The 24,084-nt window shown below is 33.6% G+C and overlaps 1 protein-coding gene across 1 annotated transcript in view; it reads left to right on the forward strand.

Annotated features, from left to right (window-relative positions):
• Positions 1-4,761: 4,761 nt before the first annotated feature.
• LOC113499241 (aryl hydrocarbon receptor) overlaps positions 4,762-24,084 on the forward strand; it is a 113,135-nt gene continuing 93,812 nt past the window's right edge. The window contains exon 1 of the mRNA XM_026879638.1: positions 4,762-5,154. The gene's annotated coding sequence lies outside the window, so the exon portion shown is untranslated. The remainder of the gene's footprint in view (positions 5,155-24,084) is intronic.

The following is a 24,084-nucleotide window of genomic DNA, read 5'->3' on the forward strand; positions in this document are numbered from 1 at the left end:
TGTTCATTTGTAACACCGAACAAAAGTAACTGAAGTCTCCTCGAGTCTAATGTAGGTTATCATGCCAATGATGATCGTGCGCGTGGTGTCAATCTCCGCATAGGACAAGCATAATCTAGCATTCAGTTATTTGTTTAAAAACATTGACTGTCTGCATTAAATGCCTCACGACTCCTTTTTAGTTGCCAATTTTTTTTTTGGAGTGGAGCATCGATTACATGCAATTTGGATCACGTGACAGCGATCCCGTTGCTCCGAATAATGCAATGAAGGTGGTATTTTAATCAGTGTTAACTCTAATAAATCCTTAGCTTGTTGACTGCAGTGTGTCAAAATCTTCAAATCCTGTGTTTGTGTAACACGTTCCACTACACACCCAATAATTTTGTCAGTTAAACTGCCTATTGACATTTATATTATGCAAGACAGTCTGCCAAAAAACAAATGAATCTAAGATACGTAATATACATAACTGGCGAGAAGTGGCTAAAGATCGAGTAAAGTGGCGCTCTCTCTTATGCCCAAGACACATTTTGGGTCGCTGAGCCAACGGAGTAAGAAAGTACGAATATACGATACATACAAAAAAATATATTACCTAATATTGTAGTCCCTAAATACAAAGGTCTGTCAAGTGAGTCATTTCCTTTACTTCTTCAAGTAATATAAATGAGGATTCCGTGAAGATCGCAATGTTTATGCTGTACGCTACGCTTTTAATTATAATTACTTATTTCATTCCTTAATGTCACTACAGCTATAAAATATAGTACCCACCGCATAGCCAATATAAGTAGATAATAACAATTTGCCATAATTATGTAAAAACAACAGTTTTTATAATTCACAGTTAGGGGAGTTTGTAGAGATTTTATAGCAGAAAGTTTATTTTTTATTGTGCTATAATGTTAAATATTCCTCTCTTTATTACGTTACAATTAAATTTGGTTTATGGTGTCATTAAGTCAAAATTTCTTGTCTGTCTATGAATGTAGACTTGGGTTTTTTGTTAACAGTTAGAAATATTATAGACAGATTATAAATGTAGGTATATAAATTTGTGGTAGCCTTGCGGTTACATGCATGGGTTTGTATTTGTATATACGAGGTGCAAGTTTGATCCCAACTCAGACAGGGTATCTACAACCGAGAATTTTTCAAATTTAAACTTTAATGAGACAATAATTTTGAAACAGAATATGTTTCAAAATTATTGTCTCATTAAAGTTTAAATTTCTCATTAAAATTTAAATCACCACAGAGACGGTAAAGGAAAACATCGTAAATAAACATAGATTAAAAATAATGAAATCTGAAATCGACAACCTGTGAGCTAGCGTGGTGATCAACGAAGAAGGTGCCCAGCAGTGAGACGTATATAGGATAGTATTATAATGATAGATAGATTAAAGTTATTTTATCAACAGTTAAACCCCATATATCTAATTGCTATGAAGATAGGAAGCCTATCTAGCGGTTTTGTCCAGCTCGCCTAAACGAGCAATCTGTATGACAAGTAGTATTTGTGAAACTCCCCGCGATACAAAGATTTCATTCCTTAGTGTGGAAGCCATTTTTAGTTAAACAAGAAAAAATAAACACACATTGGTTTCACCTTTTCGTAGAAGTCAAAGTAGACTCTTCATTGGTTGTTAAAAACGACAGGCAAAATAGTCTGTCGTTTTTTAACAACTGTATCCATTTTTTTTGGATATTCAATTATTCTAATAAGCAGGTTATATAAGACTTCAAAATAATTTTAGAATAGCATAAACGATTAAAATAAAAACAGAAAACCCACACATGCACATAATTTCTAATCAACAACTTTTATTAGGTATTACTTTTTTAATTACTAATTATAATTAGTATATACCCATAAAGTTTGTTAATACATTTTTTACCTAGATCTCATTAAACTGAAGTTCTTACACATGTATTTGTATAAGTCACAAAAAAACACAATCAAGTCGGAATCATGACACAGGGGGGTTCCGTAGAAATAGGCTAAAGATAAATAAATCGGTTCTGGTTACCCACCCTCAAATTTATTTGTTACCCACCTACAAATTTAGGACCATAACAATTAAAAGCTCTTTATTTTTAGTAGGCAGGTACTTGTTATAAGAGCAGAAATACACCATGTGTGAAAATTTCAAATAAAGATTTCGGTTCATGAGATACGGCTTGGTGATAGACGGACGAACAGCGAACTTCAACAATCGGGTTTCAATTTTAACTTTTGGATATGAAATTCTAAAAAACAAGACCTAGTGCCTCTCTATAAACTCTATCGGAAAGAGGTCAGAGATAAATATTTTTACTTTCTACAAATATTACGATATACACATACTTGAGAATATAGGACAGGAAATGTCAGTAGGAAAAGTCTAAAATTCTATCAGATTAACATAAAACATGCAATATGACTCGAATAAAAAAATACGATTGGATGATGCAGAGGGTGCAGCTATCTATTGACATACATACTTTAAAAATCTATTAATTTTATTTATTCCATACATAATTCTATCCATGTGTCTTCTATCAATGTCATTAGTTTTTAAATTGTTATGTCCTAAAGTAACAATTTTACACAAATCCTTCAGAAGTTATTGAATTCATCCCGCCGCATTACCTTTCTGTCATTTTTTTATTAGTTTTCTACTAAAATTTTACTTTTGTACTTTCATTCGTTTAAAAAAACGTTCTCAAAATTATCACAAGTTTTACAAAATACAGTAGCTTAATTTTGAAGTTATTTTCTGACTTGAAATGTTTTTAAAGTGAAATAAAATGAATATAAACATAATTAAATAGTTAAGTTATAACTCTGCAAGCAGATAGTATCAAGTATCAATTACAATTTATCTCCTGCTTAGGATTATAAAAAAAAATGGTAATTTAAACATAGGGTCCGTCCGCCCGATCGTAAGGTCGAGGGGAAAATGCGAAAACTCGCCCTCAGCCGGCGGCCATGTTGTGACGTCACCGCTAGCCGCAGGGGACGCATTTAGACGGATATTTTTTATTAATTATAAATTACGTTTTTGTTGGCAATCGTTGCACTTCGATTTAATCATGTATCGTATTGTTTAATTTAAAACTTGAGGTTTTTTATCGTTTCAGAAACTGATTTAGCTAAGCAACGAAAAACGCGATTTCAAATAAAACTCTTTGTAATTCAGCATACGTAAACTTAATAAGCGCTAGCAACGTTTCTTTGTTCCACTTTAAATCACTTGTCAATTCGTGTTTTTTAATTTTCATGTTGTCAACTGTCGACGGAATTGACATAGAACAATTCTAAACAAAAAATGAATTTCCACGAAACTTAAAAACTAATGCACTTTACAAATGCCAGTTATCCTTTCTCCTGAACGTCGACATTGCAACTGACATTGCAAACAAAACCTATACAATTTAAAACAAAACCATACAAAAAAGGTGCAAAAGAAAAACTTGAGCGCAATTGTTAAGAAAAATAAAAATGTGCGCTCAGTACGTCCCCGTGTGCGCTTTGATGATGCCGGAGCGCTGCGATTGGCGGACGGAAAGTGCCGGGCGTGGTTTGTTTTCGCCCCTCCCTCCTCCGTTAAGGGTCTTAGATTGTGAGGCTCCAAACGTCATCGGGCGCTTGCCGGCTGCGCCACGCGTACTCACAACACATATTATAACCTTCAAACACGTGCTCCATACAAGAAAATTAAACAACCGGTGATATTGACCGTGCAGTGACGATGTGGTACATTTTAATGTGACTCTACAAGAATATTAGGCCCAAACTGTGTTATGGGCCAAAATTATGATATAAACAACTGAAGTTATGAAAAGTGTTCAAACTAATGTTTTGTGTTTAGTGTTGTGGAATCGATCGTCTGAAAAGTGACCTCTGGCGGTTGAAATTGGCCGCGTTACATAAAACAGTAACAATACAGATATTTTGTGGAGTGATATGTTCAGTTGATCGACGGTTTTTTTTTATTTGGGCCAAAAGATCTTCCAATAAGAATCAATTTTGCGGCAGCTCAATACATTCTTCCAAAATTTCTTCAGCTTCTAGTAGCATCTCAGTTTATATTTTGAATTTAAATTTTACATTTTCTTTTAGTAATTCTTGACAGCCGTTTTAGGCTTTATTTGTGCAATATTTAAACAAAGATATCTTAGTGTTAAAGAGTGTAAATAAAGCTCAGGCTAGATCGAATTTAAGATCTTATTTTAGTGTAAATAATAGGCTCATTAGAAGATACAGATTAGATTAAGCAATTAGTAGAAAATCTAAATTTGATTAATTTGATGTCCTAAAAGATCGAAGTGATATCGAAGATCTCAAATACGTAACAATACCTACAAACAAAGGAACAATTGTAATTTACGAGCGACCTTTACAACCGGATGAATTAATTGCTATCAAACTATTAATTTTTGCAAGGAACATCTAATTCGAGGTCTTTGTTCACGAGTTTCCAATACAATCAAGATTTTAAGTGCCTGCAATTATTTGTAATATGGAGTACACACTTATAGAAGAATATGTTTTAACTGACGATAAATTGCAAAATTGATGACCGTTTAATATATCATTGGCAAAAACGAATATATTTTACATCAAACTGAAAATCTAGATTAATTTATCGACTAAGACACTTTCAAATGCTCTTGCGTTAATATTATCTTCACCACTGACAATTGAAACGAAATCGTGAATTAAGTGCACTTGACAACCGAAGCTGTGAAGTGATTGTCAGAGTCAGATGCACCATTAACCATAAGTCGCTTCGTTGAGCATCTGTCTATCGATCAAGAATCTTCAGTAGACTTTGCTACTGATAACACCCTCAATAAAATCTTCAGTAAACTTGAAAGGAAAAGCTCCAAAGTGACTCCGTCATCAGGGCCCGATGCATCACTGACCACATGTCGGTTTTCGGCTGACCGTCCGACTGTCGTCGAGGAGATCTCTTGCGTGGAGCTGGAAGCCGTCAAGATAGCCACTGAGAAGCTGCAGCTGTGCGGGGGCTGGAGTGGGCAGGCTAGCTACGCGCTGGATGGATGCGTGGATGCTGGCCTGCTCCGACCACCGCCGCAGCCGCACTCCAGCCAACTTGGAACTGTTTATGCTACCAAGAGGAGACGGAGGAATGGGAAAAGGTTAGTCCGATGTTTCATTACTTATGACAATCGATTTTTATCAATCATTTTTTAAATAAATGGTTCGTGTGGTATTTACACACGGTGCTTCTCGCCAACTTGAAAGTTGGAGAACTTGAACTTGGCTCGACATGTTACCGCGTGTCTAGATTATAATCCGCATAGATACATTTTTGAAAGGTATTCTTTAAGGTATTCTATTCGTTTTATAATACGGCCCTGTACGGATCTGTGTAAAATTTTGAGCATATCTAGTGTTATTAGAATTTAACAACTATGTGAGTATCTAAATGTTGTAATGATGACTCTGATATTATGATTTTGATTTTCACTTGGTTTCTATCGAAAAGAATTTAAAAGTAACGTGTCACAGTGACGAAAACAACAAATTACATTCATACTTCTGTTCAGTAATCTTTAACAGCCTATTATAAAGACATTGTATCTTAGATCGCCATGCAACTGTTTCCTTCGGTTTTAGCAAATCATTCCACGTGTTACTACGATTTACGCATCACGTACTTACTTACTATGATAATGTACGATCATCTTAGCGTGACAACTCGAAATGGATGGGCAATTGTTTAACGTTTGTAGGACTTGCATTCTATTTGATACTTTAATAGACAGTTTTCATATTTATGTAGATATATGATACGTAAATTTAAGAGTGGTTTAAAATGTATTTAAAGATTTTTAAAATTTCTTAGATCATAAACGATTTAGAAGTATTATAGACACGGACTAAATAAAATCTTAAAAAAATGGGATCGAAAATAAAACAGTATCTTATAGAATACGTTCAAATGTCAGTTATTATTGTTTTAAGCAAGCCGTAATTTTTTGATCAGTCAGTTAAATCATATTTTTAATTACTTTTCTAAATTCGACATTTATATTGTATTTTGTTGTTAAAAACATTTCGTTTAACAAGTTCTAATAATTTATATGTTTTCTCTTATATTAACGATTTAAATACCAAGTCAAGTTTAAGTGTACTCGAATTTATTTTAGAGAAGTTTGATAGTAGAGATTTTCTTCAAAATTAAATAAGTTATTCGTACCTAAATATTTATGATATAACTGAATGACTAATAGCCGATATAACGGCAAATATTTTATGTGACAAGTAATAAATAAATCACAATTAGGCGGGAAAATAAATTATTATACCCAATGTATTAGTTATTTTACATAATTTTACGTTATATCAAATATATGAAACGATTGAATCATGTACTTGTAAGTCAGCGTTTAATTTGCTGGGTATTATTTATTTGTTCAAGGCTTTTTTGGCGAAAATCTTTAAGTATAAATTAACTTAAAAAAAAAGATAGTATAATAACTCCTTTTTATCATTGAACTCAAATTGAAAAATTAAGGACACATTATACAGCCAAAACATTAAGCACAAATCAAATTGAATAAGGAACAACATTTCAATGCCGTTTAACACTTACCTAACACCTAAAATGCCGGATATGTGATATAAAATAAAAAATAAAGTTCAATAATCGTAGCAAATCGATTGTTAACAATTAATAATTTTTGGAAACATCAAAATTCTCAACGCATTTTGTCTAGGCCCTAGACAATTTTATACAAATCTATACTCTTTGAACGTAATTTTAAGGTTTAAAATTGATAGGTAGTGATGTCCTGTCAAAATGTGACGGCTAGCTGAGCTACCAAAGAGTTTGATTAACTAAAAGTGACTTTGAGTAAATATAAAAAGTTCTGTTTTGTATTCTTTAAAAGAAACAAATAAAATCAGTGGTAGAGGTATTTGTGAAAAGTGTAAGAAAGAAATATACAATATTTACTAAATATATTAAAAAAAAACGTTGTATGTAGTACGCGCATCTATATTTTATATACTGCTAAAATGCATGCTAAACTAACGTAAAAAAAGTTAGTAACCAATTACATTGATGACGAAATCAACCAAAAATATAAAAAAAAAATCATTAAAAGTCAATATATTAAACAGGCAAAAAGTCTATGTTTTCCATTTATATTAATTTAAACTCAAAACTAGAAACATTACGATTATAGAAACATAGTTTCATAACGAAAGTGTCAATGTAATGTATTGTGTGTAAATTTTGACATTTCGTAATAAATTGTTGATGTGACCTGAATGTAACAATGTATAGTGGTTTCTTAGGTTTACGCGAATATTAGACATTGAAATGAAACTACTTTTACGGATTTTATCGCGGTTTAATTTTAGATTTTTGGTTCCCGACGTTTCGAAACCTTTGCAGGTATCATGGTCACGGGCAGACTGAGATGGCGTTCGTCTTGACAGGAGATGTTGCTCGTTCTACCTTCATATTTTAATTAATTATTTGTGGTCCGACCTACGCAGTATGAGCTCACTGTGTCTTGATGTCTTGCAGCGGATGTCTTGTCTTGATGACACAGTGAGCTCATACTGCGTAGGTCGGACCACAAATAATTAATTAAAATATGAAGGTAGAACGAGCAACATCTCCTGTCAAGACGAACGCCATCTCAGTCTGCCCGTGACCATGATACCTGCAAAGGTTTCGAAACGTCGGGAACCAAAAATCTAAAATTAAACCGCGATAAAATCCGTAAAAGTAGTTTCATTTCAATGTAACAATGTAATAAAAAATTGGTTATTTACATTCGATGCGAATTTCAAGGTTTTTGAGTGAAAATGTATTGTTACAATGTTTTAGGTAATTTTTATTGTCGTTTTTTGTTGTGACATGGCTACTCAGTTTAAACACTTTGTTTTTCAGATCGTTCATAGGTATTTTAGAAAAAAAAAATGATCCGATAATTATACTGTAATTACACAGAATAAAAAGAAAAATAGTGTATACTTAAAAAAAAAGCACAGCATACATGCAGAATAATACAAATCAGAGCGTTAAAAACTATTATTCCATCAAAAACATGAAAGATGAATAATTAACATTCCCATAAAAATGATATGCAGGTAGCACGCATGTCTACTAAAATAAAATAATACAATAGACCGCTTTCTGCACAAAGTTTATTACCCTTTCCTCACATTTTCCAAAACCGTTACAGCTCAATAACCTAAAACACAACAATTAAAACATTGCACCAATTTCTTGCCAATAAAACTTAATATTCAATCACATCTAGAAAATTTCGACATCCATAAAACCAAGAGCGTTACGAATGGTGCGTTCAAAAATCAGTACTGGCCTATTAGGTTGATTCGATTATTAATTTATGAGGTGAATAAAAGCCGTGTATCGATACACTTGAATCGATTCTACTCGGTACGACCGTATCGATTCATTCGGATAACGGATTTCGAATGTGTTGAATTTCGAATTAGTGATTGTTTTTTGTTTAGCTGGCGATTCTGGAGGCAAAGACATTGTTGTCAGGGTATTGATGGTGTATTATGACGTCACAAATTTGCAATATGGCCGCTTTTGATTAATTCTGCAAAATTATAATAACATTATTTAATTCCGCCTTAAGGATCTAATTCCTTTGAGCAAAAGGCGCCTTATTACACTATTTTATTATAATAACTATAAATCATTGGTTATAGATAATAATGCTCGTTCGTTTCGAATCGTTTAATATCGTCGGGAAGAGTGTAGTACATATATTTTGTACTATTTTTTGCTGTGTTTCTAATACTATATTTCGAAATATACGTGTCTTATTATTAAACTGTGTAAATAAATCGATAAAACATATATTAACATTATATGAATAAATAGATTTAGTATTATGAGATACTTTTCTTCATTTTTAGTTTGGTTGACAACTTGGTCTCACAGTTTTTGAACCGCGCGTAGTCATGGTCACGGGGCCAAAATGTTATAATTTGCCGTTTTTGAAAAAGTTTCAAAGGATGGCTGAGTTTGCGTAAATATAAATGCCTATTGTGTTTTGAAAAACATCCAAAACTTTATAAAAATCTCTTTTACTATCCACCCCGAAAATGCCTCTATTTACTTGGTAAGTAACGGCCTTCAACCATGGCTACTAGGTAATGAATGTAAGGCTGACTTTACGAAGGCTATCACGAAGCTGTGACAATGTGTGGCGCTGGCTTAGTGGTAGGACCGCAGGACTGTCAAGTCTAAGGTCTCGAGTTTGATCCCCAGGCACATACCGACCTTCCGAGTAGGTTTTAGGAATAAACGTCACAGCTTCCGTGTTTCGGAAGGCACGGTAGATATAGGTCCTGCGCTTGATCTCCCCTCCGGTTGTGTCCGATTGCAATCCCATTTGGCTATGAGAGTTAGGGGAAAGAGAGTGCATCTATGTTAGCGCACGCACTTGTACATTATAACATGTCCCGTGCAACTTGCTGGTGTCCCGCGAGACTAGCCGAGTTGTATTGGTCACCACTCCAAACCCAATGTTCGCGATGTGTCGTGGTTATGCATTTGCTCTAACTCTGGGCATATTTATGCATGTGGCTTGATTTTTTGTGAAACCCCCTTCGTTCAATTCCTGAGTAAGAGAGTTGCTTTTTCCTAACGAAAGAAATAAATTGTAGGACAAGGAGTCACAAAATTTTCCGTTTTTTCTTAATGACTAAGAATTGGTATAAACAGAGGCGAAACCGAGGGGGTATGACGTCATCACCCTCGCCTATTCTAGGGTGTTTTAAATACCTACGGCACGCCTACGTGATCAAGTCTAACTGAGTGATAATGACCTTAAATAGGCTAATATCGTTATTAGTAATAGCTAGATATATTTTAGGTTTAATAATATACCTAGTTTTCAAGAAAGTTTAATAATTGTTTGTATTCTAATGTGTAAGAAATCAGGGAGAATGATACTTGTAACTAATTTCTGGGCTATATTTGTTTTTTAACTGAACATTAAAAAAATAGGACATAATAATGTTTATTTGTCATCTTTGTGGAAAAAACTTAACAGTTAAAACCACCTGCGTGCAACTCTAGCGCATCCATTTTGTCTATCTCAAGGACATAGACAAAATGACACTTTTTATCCTTAATTATTAATTCAGTTGTATGTTTGCACTTGGGTATACTCAAATTAAGCCTAACTCATCTTTTTTTTAAGTTTTTTTTATTGAAGCCAGTTTAACAATTTTATTTTGAAACTTAATTCAGAAGTATTTTAGTTTTACATAAAACGACTCTCCATTTTAACTTACCTTATGGTAATAAAAAGACAGTCTCCACATAATAGCGAAACATTTGCGCCAAATCTATTTGAATAAAAACAAAACAGGAATATTTTATGCATTTAATTTCTTAAGCATACCAATTCCACTCAACACTAAACAATCTATCCAGAATAATAACATAATTAAAATGAAAACTCTTAATTAAACTTGTCAAAAGTGTCTTCCTAGCAGACCCATTAATGAAAAGCAACAATTATTCTATGCGATCGTGAATAAATTACACACATAGCTTTAACAATATAGTGTAATAAACTATGGTTTGAACGAAGATAATGACGTAATTATTACGTCACGGACTCGTCACATACAGTGTTAGTAAGGCTGTTGAGGTTTTTCTGGTTCTTAAACTTAAAACGTGGGATTTTCTTAACGTTGGTGCAAGTTTTGATTGAAATTGATTTTTTTTGTTGTTTTTTGATTGTATGTGAAAAGACTTTGATTTTTGGTGTGTCTATGAGTCATTTTGTCACATATGTAATGATTGGATAACGTTGATTTGGGCATATAAAAGGTACAAAGGAATATGTTTTACAATAAGGTTTACTTCAAAATGTATAATAAAGTGGTGAAAAATATTTCATTTGGTGCTTGAAAAGGAGTTTGGTTAATGTTACCTATTCCTAGCCATATATATTTTTGCTTTGTATAAGTAAAGCATTGTCACAGACTAAACCCAACCGGGTCCCCGCTAATGGAGTTCTGGGGTTGCTTGCGCATGCTCTGTACGACTCCGCCGCCGCGCGCCGCGCCGGTTCATAATTACGGTCTCATCAAAATATTGTATAAGGGATCTCTAATCCGTGTATACGTTGTAACTACACTCTACAATTATCACAAAACTTTAACTTCTAAAACAAGATTGTCACTTGTTTGTAACTTCACCTATGCAATGCGACCTCATTTTTTAACTACATGATAGGTAGTTAAAGATATCTCAACGAAATTAAATGCCATCACACATGATTAATACAACATCATTTTCGTTTGGAAAACTAAAAATCGCTAACTAATTTACCGCAGTTAGGGTTCAAATGGCAAACTTATTATTTAACAGACTGACAGCGAGCCATCTGCGCGCGCAGGTGGTTCTGCACGTCGCCGACGCGCGCGCAATTTTGTATATTTCCCTTCTTTTTTTATAAATTCGACGGTTTTATTTGAATTTACGATTGTACGGAATGTTTAGGTAGCTTTTTTTGTATAGTTTTAATGTTTTTTAGTACTAGAAAGATATCTATGCGTCCTGTATGACGTGGGGAAATTATGCTTTATATGTTTTTGTAGTTTTTTGTTTTATAGAGTTCGTATTTTATTTCGAATTACTATTCTGAAGGAAGGAACGACAGTATCATGACAAGCTCATGTTACGCATCTATCATTAGTAGGTATCAATAGCAAATACATGAGCCAAAAATTTCAACAGCTTTTGAGCACTATGCCGGGCAGATTCTATTTCCCAACCAGTTTCATTGAAGATAACTTGGCCTTCAAACTCAACAAAACTAACTAAAACCAAGCACTTTACAAGTAACAATAATTTATTCTAGATTTGGGACTTTATTTTTGTAAGCGGTAATGCTAAGGAGAGGAAGCGCGTAGTGTCAGACTCTTACTGACTAAACCTGAACCGCCGTGATACGTCATCCGCGTTTTGGTGTCGGTGTATGGCAATGCATTGTCAAAATCAACATCAAAAGTTTTTATTTCAAGTGGGCCGTTACAAGAATGACTCTAGTTGCGCGGTTCCAACGTATCATTCTTAAGAAACTCCATAAGTACTCTTTTACTCATTGTAATTTACTCACATCTATTCCTAGATTCAAAGTGAAAACATAAATAAACAGTTCTAAACACACGTTTACTAATAAACTTGCATCAGTTCGTCAGTTGAATAAACTGACAATATCGAAACGTTTTTCTTATCACTCATAATTATTAAACAAACGCCAGTAAAAAATGATAAGCGATAGAAATTCTATGTTTAATTTATAAGAGTACGGTATCGCAAAAAGATTCTAGAATTTCCTACAAATTTAAATTTCTTTTTCCTTGTATGGTTTTTGTAAAAAGTTCTGACTAATAAGGTGGAGTAAGTATTTTTATTTAGATAATCTGTATGTAAGTTTGTATTGATCTTTTTTTCTGTTACTAACTACAATCCCTACTAATATTATAAATGCGAAAGTAACTCTGTCTGTCTGTCTGTCTGTTACGCTTTCACGTCTAAACCACTAAACTGATTTTAATGAAATTTGATACAGAGATAGAGTTGACCTTGAGAAAGAACATAGGATAGTTTTTATCCCGGATTTTTGAAGAGTTCTCTTGGAAACGCGATATAACCGACCTCGACGCGGGCGACACTGCGGGCGAAAAGCTAGTGTTCTATAATCTTCATGTTGATTGAAGAAATTTTGTAAGACTACCAATTATGCTGAGATCAGAAAGTTTAGTAGGGCCACAGAAGTAGTACATATGGCTAAATCAATTGTCAAAGTACAACTTTACTGTAAGATAATGCAAGTTAACTCACACTGGATACAGGTGGTGAAATGCTTTATTTTTTTTTACGAGGTGTAGACAATATGATTAGCCATAAGTAAAATACAGTAATCTTTGAATGTTCTAACGGTATTATAAAGTGCTGATTAAAATTAAATAGGTATTCTACACCGTACTTATGCAAACTGTGGCTAAATTTTCAAATATTATGCTTAAAATAATTAATCCCAAGTACGTTAAAACTAATAATATAAAGCAGTTTTTAATGTTATCACCATGACTTACTATGAACTATGTATTAAAAAACGATAGACAAGAATTATCAAAATAAACAGCCGCTCTACAAATCATAGACAAAGCCAAGTGTTACCAAGCTTCACAAGAAAGTAACAATCTATAAAGAATGATAATTTATGGGGAATCGCCTTTAAATGAGGAGAACCCTTTGATTATCTGGCGATATCGAAGGAACATCGCCTCGGGCGAAGTACGCCTATAATTTCGCGACTTCGCAATTTCGCAACTTCGCAACATCGCATTTTCGCCACTTGTCCACTTTGCTACTTAGCCATTGATGTCGCGTGCTTATTGATTGTGTTTATCGATGATCAAGTGTTAGTGATGTAGATAGGCCTTAATTGACACTTGTAGTATCACCCTTTTTAATGTAGAGACGATGTCTTGACTTGTTGTTTATCAGAAACCGCCTTATGTTTGTTTGTCATTGTAATAAATGGTCAAGAACGTGTCGGGATCTTGACACTGAGAATTAAGTACAAAAAAGGTTTAGAAAAACAAATCCGTTGAATAACAAATAAATTTGAGGTTTGGTACCCACAAATACCATTGCTTAATTTATAAATTTGTATTTCTTGGTAAAAAAATACATCATCTGTGAAAACTTCATCTATTTAGCTATAGCGGTTCGTAAGACCCAGCATGGTGACATATGTACGCACAGACAGCTGTGTCTTAGCAACATGGTTTTTGATTTTTGGTTACTGAACAATAAATATTATCTTAAATTATGAGACGGTATAATTTTGGTATAAAACCTCATAATGTTAGGTTGATTTGTTTCGTTGTCTATTTGAAATAATTTCGAATAGTATTTTTTTTTAGATCTATGCTGACAACCAATGTGCAGGCTTTTATAGCTTCACTGGAATAGATATGAACCGGTTATCGGTCATAAAAGTGACATTTATCATTGTAACTAGTTTTTCCAAAAAAAAAAATAACTTATACCAAAATTTTCCGAAATTTACTTTCCTACTCTATCAATAAAACTTATTTCATAATTAAGTACTTAAAATTCGGTTTTCTCATTCAAAAAGCCCCCAACAAAATGCAATGAGCAAACTCGCAAAAATTGTATCCTTCATTGTTCTAAAACTATTAATTTCAGAATAAAATTGAATGTCTTCATAACATAATACATAAAGTAATAATTTTACCAGATAACATGTATGATCAAACGATATTAAATATACTGCACTGACATTAAAAGACCAAGCAATAAAATAGACCTTGTAATTTCCCCTTACACTTCGCTATGACTAGAATTTGAAATGCTACTTCAATATTTTTCACCTTTAAGTTGACCACCCAGTGTCGAAAGGGGATGTTAATATTATACGAGGTTGCTATTTTTATGTTACCATATAAAATATTATATTTTTATATTTTAGTCATTGTTGTTCCACTACTTTGCAAAGGCTTACCTTTATCATAAAACCTAGATAAAGGATATTTTAGCAAAAAGTGTTATTTTCAAGAAAAGTTCTCTTCAACCGACTTTAAAGGGATTCTCAATTCTCTCTACTTTGTACTAGATGAACTGATTTTGAATTGATTAGCAACATAAAAAATATCAATAGTCAATGAAACTACTTCCTTCTGAACCGTTTACACCCATTTAGACCCCTTTACTATATCTTCTACATACACCAGCATGTAAAAATAATGCAATAGGAAATTAGAAAATTTTACATTGTATCAGCAAAAATCTTCAACAAAAACTTCATTATTCTCCTCCACAATTATGATTATCTCTGATCCGTAATTTATTATTCTGTATTTAAATTACTTTTTTAATTCTGATTAAGCCTCATACAACCTGCATACAAAAATACATTAAATTTAAACATGCAACCTTATAATACGTTCGCGATTATCACGTGTAATTAAACATGGTAAGTTTACATTTTTAACGTATCGCAGCAGTATTTAAGATTTTTAAATGTCCGGTAACAAGGTTCGTTTAATTTGAAGCAGATGTATTGTGGAGGAGCGTTTGAACGTGCCAGTTGTTAAGCAAGTGACTGGAAAAAGTTGTGCTTGGAAAGAGGGGGTGAGTAAAGTAGAAAATGACCGTGATGTATTTTATCATTTTAAAAACTTGGGTATAAAATGTATTTTTACTATATCCTTATGAAATAAATGGGGACCACTAGATTCCTAGACTTTTAAAATAACTATTTTTGTTAAAGCAGCCCGGATCAGTGAATTTAACGGGAGTGAAAATTCTGTAACTAAAAATTAGTCTAAAAACTACTTTTTTTTCTACTCTTTGTGAAAGTGATTTATCATAGCTATTATCTTATCTATCATAGATTAAAATCAAAATTAAAACAAGGCACTATTTCAATAATAAAAAAAAAACAAGCAAATGGACAGCAGTAACAATGGCTCCTTCTTTTGAATGCTGTTGCTGAAGACAGGGTTCAACAAACTCAATAGTACATAAACCCTCCAATATATTCGTACCTACCACAGTATACTAAACTAGCCAATTCAAACAAAGCACAATAACCATTAACCTAACCAACAAATTGCTATCAAGCAAACTCGCAAACACAAACGCAGCACCGTTTTTGCAAGTCTGCGCGTGCGCACGTGACCGCAATGTCGATTGTCCTAATTAGATCAAAGGTGACCGACGCAAACCGATGCCGTTATGATAAGAATTTTAATTTCACACCAGTCTAGGAACAGTTGTTCGAACCTAAAATAGTAATACTAATTGTATCTGTACTAGTATTCAAATTACTTGGAGTTACTCGTTACGAAATAAATATATGCAAAAAGCCCTTACCTAGTGCACTCTTGATAAGGGTTCCATTTGCCACACGTTTTTGTTCTTAAAACAAATGATTTTTTGAATCTAACGTTCTAAGACTTACAACTACATCTAAAACTAAAAGTATTAAGGCTATAAAGCGAGACAGCATGCTTTGCTGTATAGAGCGGCGTCTCTTTCCCATTATGACAAATGTTTGCTACAGATTACACATTCCAGCTAGCTTAAAAAAATCATGTAAAAGTGATGACGTCAAACTTATTTGCAGAAGAAGATTTTCATTTTATTTCAAGCCCACGCTATTTGGTACAACCGTCAAAGTGAAATATTTGCTTAAACTAAAAAAGCGCATTTCTATTGAACACTGTATAAAAATTATTTTCATCATTCTTCGAATAAAATTAACGGCGTCTTTTTAATATTATTATACGCAACATGCGCTTGATATTTACCCCCTATGACGACTGAATTTTTACTTCATACCAGCTATAATTAAAAAGGGAATATCAAAATTTCTAGAGAATCCTCTGTGCATTTCAAAAACTTAAAGTGCTAAGTATAATAAGTTCTGACAATTCATCATTTATAAACGTTATAATACTTTTTTCCGCAGTCTTTTCACCGCGGGATCCCTAAATCACCAATTAAAATACCATAAATTATACTTTAATAGTAAATTAAATGGCGTATCAACACCTTAGCAACGGCGTGACAATTGTGTAACAATAATAAGCTATTTCTTCGTCAAATGACAAACATTTCTAACCTTAAATGGGCGATCTTAATCACTATGGTATGAGCAAATTAGTATCTGAATCCTCCTAATTGGGTTCACGGACCATTTGCTTATTTTCATAACTTGTTACTTGAAGAGGGCGAAAAAAACGTATCACCCTCATAACGAGATGTGTAACACTCATCTTTTTATCAGTCCTTTGTCTCACTGAGTATTAATTTACTCTGTTCATGTCAAATATGGTGTTGACATGTGTTATTATTGTTCCATTATTTTATATGGAATTATTTTCATATCTTTATGCATGCACGAAACGTGGGGAGTCAAAAAAGTTTGCATTTCTTCGGGTAAAGGTCTCTCGGCAGCTTGTGGCCTGTTTCTGAGCAAGTTTCACTTGCGTTTGTATCAGAGTGTTTATTTAAATTAGGAATGAACTTGAATATGATTTGAAGAAATTATAATACTGGATTGGGAGGTAAGAAACCTTTAAGGAGAGTGACAAAAGGTTAAATAAAAAAATATCTGACTAAATTAAAACTGTCGAGTGATAAACAGTATTTAGAAAAACTGCAATATCCATATTAAATAAACTGTATAAATATATCTAGAATGGTCCTATGACCACCATGCATCACACCACTTATAGATATCAGATCCAGACTAGTAGCAAAAGGATAGAAAAGCAGCGGTATCAAAGTAATAGACTTCACCAATTGGGTAAGAAACCCTAAAAAGATGCAATTGATACCGAAACAATAGTATAGAGAATCAGTACACCAAGCTGAAGTTCAGTGTTCTTTCGTTCTTGACAACCAACAGTTTCCCTATGATATATCGATTCATATTTCCTCGTCATAACAACCTAGATTCCAGGTAAAACGAATCAATCAGTCTTATTCCCATTTGTGTGTAAATCCGGAGACACACAGCCATACATTTCAGTCTATATCTCAAACACATGTGTAAGTAAACTGTTATTTCCTACGTACCACAAAAAGTTGTTCATCCGTGTTAATTATGGCACTCATAGCTCGCCGATCCAATAAAAATATCAGCAATTCTTAGTTGGAATATACGGGATCTTATTGTGTGTGTTTACGTAGCGTCTAATGTAAGGTATGAATAATTCCATAGTTAATTTCATTCCTTGGCATAGAATTTTTATCATACTTAGTCATAAAATGATTTCGAATAATTCCGAGTATTTCAGATTTTAGATACCTACTAAAGATAAAGTTATACAATGATAATTACGAAAATGACTTGTTTTTTTCGATTACAAGTAACCAAAAAGTTTTTAGAAAACATTACAACAAATTACAACAACAAACATCATTGAGAACTCCGGTTGAGTCCGAATACCCATACCCAGATAAGCAAACTCACTACACGGTCAAAAAACGTAAGACATTGTACCCAGCCTTGTACTCAACATTTCAATCAGTTCTGACTTTGACAGGCCCGTTCGCAATACAGTTCCGTATGTTCCAAGCGCGGCTGCTTCTAAAGGAAACATCATGCAACAATGGTGGAATGGTATCAGCTCACAGGGTTGTCACCTGTCGTAATTACAATAAAAACTGGTGACTCTCACATGCGATTATACTTGCTACGCGTGGCGTGGAGTTTAGACTTTTTTGAGGTTAGGCTGTGGACTTGATGGTGTGGCGAAAGCGATTTCATGTGTGTATGGAAATGCTGGGTATTTTGCTGTACTGTTCGTGTATTAGTCGACTTCGACTAGAGTGGTCATCTTGCCAAACCCGCAGTGCGCGAAGGGTCGCGTTTTCGATCCTCTGCTTACAACCATCACTTGTGTGATCCAAAAATCACGCACTCTTAGTCTATGTCTTGTGCAGGCAACCTAAATGTTTGTGTTACCGCGTATGTCTGATACACGTCACTTTGCCTTGAAAAATCAGAAAACACGATTGCTGAGACACAGATTACTCCATTCATACTCAGCCTTTTCCCATGTCAAGGGTTTTCAACCAAAGCAGGAATTCAATTCTATCCCTAAAATAATACATTTGATTTTCAATTAATCACTTGCTATAATCTTTAGCGTTCGTAATCACTGTAAACCAAAACTCAGAATTTCCCTTCCATCCCGCTAAACTCTAACCCCGAACCGCTACCTAAACCTACCTTCACACTAACCACAATAATTGTCTGCGCGTTAAATGTTACTCCGCTATTATTAAGCGATACAGTGTCAAGCTATGAAAATTGCCTGCAATGGATGACTGGCATTTGTTACCGTCTAATCAAAATTGTACTTGACAAACTATGGACTATCTTGGGCTTAATTTTTACCCCTTGACGACGTAATACCGTTTTTGTAGTCTGAAGTGATGTTGATGAGTTTGGACTTGTGTAATTGTGTATGACTTATTGATATATTATGGGAGGGACTGTTTATTTTTATGTCAAAGTGGACAGGTTGGTTGAAAGGGGAAATCGTTGTTTTTCTCTGATGTGATGTGATGTGGCAAGATCTAATTTGTAAGTTAACATGTTCTCTAAGCATTTATTAGATACTATTTTTTTCGTTTCACATTATCTGGATAAACATTAGGGACGATGATGCTATCCATGCCATCTGCAACCGATAATTAATTCATCATGTACCCAGCCCACAACTAAATATAATTTTACCAGCGCTAAGCTGATCGAATCACTCAAATATATTGTACAAGTTATATAACAAGTCAAAAACGAATGTCAGAAAACCATCTGATCAGTCCATAGCCTCGTCCGATGTTAATTTCATCAATTCAAAGTACTCCATCATAATCCCAGAAATTCTCACCAAAAATCATACCTAAAACAGACACCAAAAAGTCTAATTAAACGTTAAACTTTCGCATACGAATCCGCGTAAAATCGCAGCGATTTAACGCTCATGTAACGGTCACATACGCCTATTAACTATTTAATAGCTTCACGCGTAATTTTACTTAGACATTTATTACTCAAGACAATGGAAAACTATCGATGTATGGTAATAGAAGCGTGAATTAGAAAAAAAATATGGCAATTTTGCCGTGAGGTTCCGTGGTGGAAAGATATGGGTAATGATAATTAAGCACATTGTAACAGTCTTCAGAGACAAACGTACTTCAAGAATGTATTTTTCCTTGTTTCTGCTTTTGATGAGGTGAAAATAACCGTGTAAACCGTGTAAGACATTAAAAAAGTTAAGCTAGAATAATACATAATATTGAGATTCTCCCCATCCAAATTATTTCTGGTAATAATAAATCTTAAAGTAGTTTTTTTTTGAAATTTTCTACTGCATTACTTACCCGAAAATCGATCTCAGTGGCGTGCACTGGGAGAGGCCTATGTCCAGCAGTGGACTGCGATGGGCTGATGATGATGATGATGATGATTACTTACCCGTCCAAGCCCATAGAAAGTTAATCACATTTTTAAATAGAACACAGAAAAGTGCTAATCTCACAAGCTGGTGCTACCGACCTCTGATCACCACCTCCTTTTTAACTAACACAGCAATAATGTCAATTTACTAGAAGCTAATATACCGAGAGCCGAGACACTGGCAACGCTACATTTTTACACCGATTTGATGAATAAACAATAGTAAAACAGTATTCGAAGTATTCATTACTCTACTGATTGGTAATCAAATGATTAATTCATTTTACTCTTAATTGATTCCGTTTATTCAATTAAATGATTTTTAAAAGACTTTTACAATTCATGTTTGTTGAAGCAGGTTTTTTAGGAGAGCAGGAAATCACCTTGAGTAAAGGAAAGTGTTGATCGCAATTTATTGACACTTGGGTTTCTGCAGGTAATGCTATAAGTCTAGTTAGTTTATAATTATTACCGTGGTTTATATATGGGTTAATTAAGTAAAAAGTTTTTGTAGGCAACAGGCTCGAAATAACCTAGACCTTTTTTTAAGTTGCTCATGGAATTTGCGGTATGATGGACTTACCCCCGTTTATTTTAAGATACTACTGAGAGTTTGGATCATGTAAAAATAAAATTGAAATAACTAGGCAGAGCACATAAATAAATAATAATAATAAATAAATGTGGACAACATCACATACCTTGTTCTGAACCCAAAGTAAGTTGCTGAAGCACTTGTGTTATGGAATTCAGATACAACGAAGGTACCACAAACACCCAGACCCGAGACAATGTAGAAAATGTGAATTTTTACATTGACCCGACCGGGGATCGAACCCGGGACCTCAGAGTTAGCGACACCTTGAAACCGGTGCGTACGCCACTCGACCACGGAGGTCGTCGACACAGGGTTGACGATGAAGATTTACTAAAGAATCTCAATTATTATTGAAACTATCGCCAAGATTCCTGGATTCCCCACGAAATAGTGATCAAGACTTGGACTGCGGATTCCTCTTAGGACAAGGTCCAGATGGGCAAGCCATATAAAAAGATAATAGGGATAAAATATTGATTTTTGGTGCCTTCAAGAGAATAGCACTACGATCCATTTCTAAATTACATATATCTTTAACAATTTTGTATACTCAGAAAAGGTTCTCGGACTATTCTTGATGAACCCTAAAAATCTTATTCTAAACTTCAGATGATTCTATAACGACTAATAAAGATTATTAACAACCATTGTGCTTCGATCACACGGCCATATAAAATGTTTTTATTTACACACAACGTGTACAGCGCATTTCATAGACCCATACCTACTTAAAGAGCTATACATTTTAGCCCGCTATTTTATTGGTTTGAAAAACGTGCTGTTTAGTATAGAAACCATTAGATTTAAAAGCATATTATTTGAGTTAAAATGTTGACAGTATTACAGTGGAATGGTGTGAAAATTGTCTGTTTCACAGTCAATATGTTATTTTAAAGTATGCATTGAAATTGTGAGATTCATTTTGTTGGTTGTGGTTCACATGTCGTCATTGCGTGCGTTGTTTGATGCTCGGTTATCAATATATGAGCTCGTTTTATTATAAACTAATATTGTATATTTTATATGTCATGTTTTTTTTAGAATACAATAGATACATTACTTTAATGTTAGTCATACCCGACATCTTTAAACACTGTCTCATTTTGCAGCGTTTCCTTAATAATGAATTCATATGCATGCTCCTATTTTCTACACTATTGTAAAAAACTGACAGCGTGCTATGCTGTGGAGTTTGTTGCGCTGTTTGTTCTTCAAAGCCAGAGCACTTGAGAAGTCACTTGTTGAAGGGTGGACGAAACGGGGAGCTGGCTATATAATATGATTCTTTGACGATTAAAAAAAGTCTAGTTTGTAGCCAGACAAGTGGGAAATATGTATTACAGGTAGGTATTCCATCCATCGTTTTTTGAGTTACAGACATTTTTGAACTTTATTTACCTATTCACACTAACTTCTATCTTTCAAATTTTATTTTGTTCCGCCCATCTTCAAACTAGCGGAATTATAAAAGGGTTTAGGGGAGGTCTTTGCCCACCTTAGATTTTCGAAAAATAATATTAACTGTTATAAAACTGTATATTAACAATACTTACCTACCCAAAACCTGGACGACGCTTTATATATTTTTCCGACCGGGAAATCGCTTTGGGTTAATCGGACAGAAGTGTCAGACTTATACCAATAAAACCCACCCAGATTTCATCCTTGATCCTTTGTAGAAAAGAACCACGGTAGCTACCTAACAATCCATTAAAAGAGGTTGCCTATTCCGCACTCGACCATTAAAATCAATCGAAACTTTATATAGTTTTCTCAAACAAACATCCCAATAATTTTACAATAAAGGCCTCTGCATAGGCACGCGTATCACTTGAAACAGTTGTATCAATACTTGTATAAATGAATTAATTTTCTGCAATGCTCGCCAGACGTGTTACGGTCGTTCGGCCCCGTTATACTGCGCTGGCCGGTAGTAAACATTGTGCATGTTTCAAAAAACATGAAAAAAGTTTAGATTTTTGTTTTTAAATGTGTTTGAGATGAGGCATTTCGGGGGGATTTTAAGGGATGGTTATATTTCTAGATTGTTTTCGTTTTATTTTTACTTTTAATTCCAATTAAGTGAATCTTAACAAAGGATGACAAAAAATATAAAAAAGTTTAGCTTTTGGTTATTTATTTTTTTAAGATGATGAATTTCTGGGAGTTTTTAAGGGATGGTTATATTTTGAGATATATTTTTTTAACAGTAATTAGGAATGTTGTTGTTTTATTTCTACTTTAAATTCCGAGAAATTCAGAACTTATTTAAGAAGTATAAATCTTAACAAAAGGATGATAAGTATTTATACTTATATTTCGTATTCCTTATACAAGAGTGTTGTCAAATGTAAAGAGTGCAGTTTGCCGCTGTGTGATGGCTGAAGCACTGCTAGTTTAGTTGCACGATGTGTGTTTTTGGGTCAAAAATACTCAAGCCTGTTAATTAACATCCAAATATATTTACAGCAAAGTAGACGGAATAGAACAAACATTCATAAACGAAATTAACACTGCACAAGATTTGTTATTCACTCATTTTGTATTGTCCACTACGATTCACTATGTACTAATATCTATCTATGTATTTACCAAGTTTCATCCAAATCCGTTCAGTGGTTTGAGAGTGAAAGAGTAACAAATATCAAGACAAACTTTCGCGTTTATGATGTTAGTAGAATACTAAACTTAAAAACAAAATATAATCGATTTTTCAAAGAAAATTACCAGAGATAAAGTAATGCTAGAAACTTGTTTTAAAAAAGAGTTTGACGTTCTCGGTAGTTCACGGTACATAGCTAGTTATGTATTATGCTAATGTTTGCCATGTAGGGATATAATGAGCTATGCTTATATGCCTATGCTCATAGCTGTGCTGTGATCATTGGTATGGCTATGGACTTCAAATGGATGTTTTCTATTTGTTATGAATTTATTATGTAAGTGTGGAAGAAAAATTTTCTCTCTGAAAAATATGGAGATAATAAAATAAAATTAGTTTTTCGGACATTGTTTAAGAAAGAAAAAATATGTTGATGGAATGAACGTTCAATAAACAATATTTGATGTTGTATGTTTGCAATAAATTAACTACAAATAATACAAAAGAAAAATAAAAACCTCGGGCAGGACTCAAACTGCTGGAACAAGGCACCACTCCCTTTACCTAGAGCATTACAGAAATATATTTTACTTTGCTGTATAATACTTACAGATTTAATGAAATCACTCCGATTGATAAAAGCAGTTCTCAAAATAACAATAATATAAAAACACTGTGTAATCAATTTTATTTGGCAACGTATAATTCTTAGCTTTGAGTGACAATGATAGATTATTTTATACTTGGATACAGTACATCAGTTTTTGTTTCACACTAAATAATGTATTGTCATTATAACAATCTAATGTTATTTTCATAATATCTTCCTTTT

The sequence above is a fragment of the Trichoplusia ni genome, chromosome 12 (genome assembly GCF_003590095.1).
Source record: "Trichoplusia ni isolate ovarian cell line Hi5 chromosome 12, tn1, whole genome shotgun sequence".
Classification (NCBI taxonomy): Eukaryota; Metazoa; Arthropoda; class Insecta; order Lepidoptera; family Noctuidae; genus Trichoplusia; species Trichoplusia ni.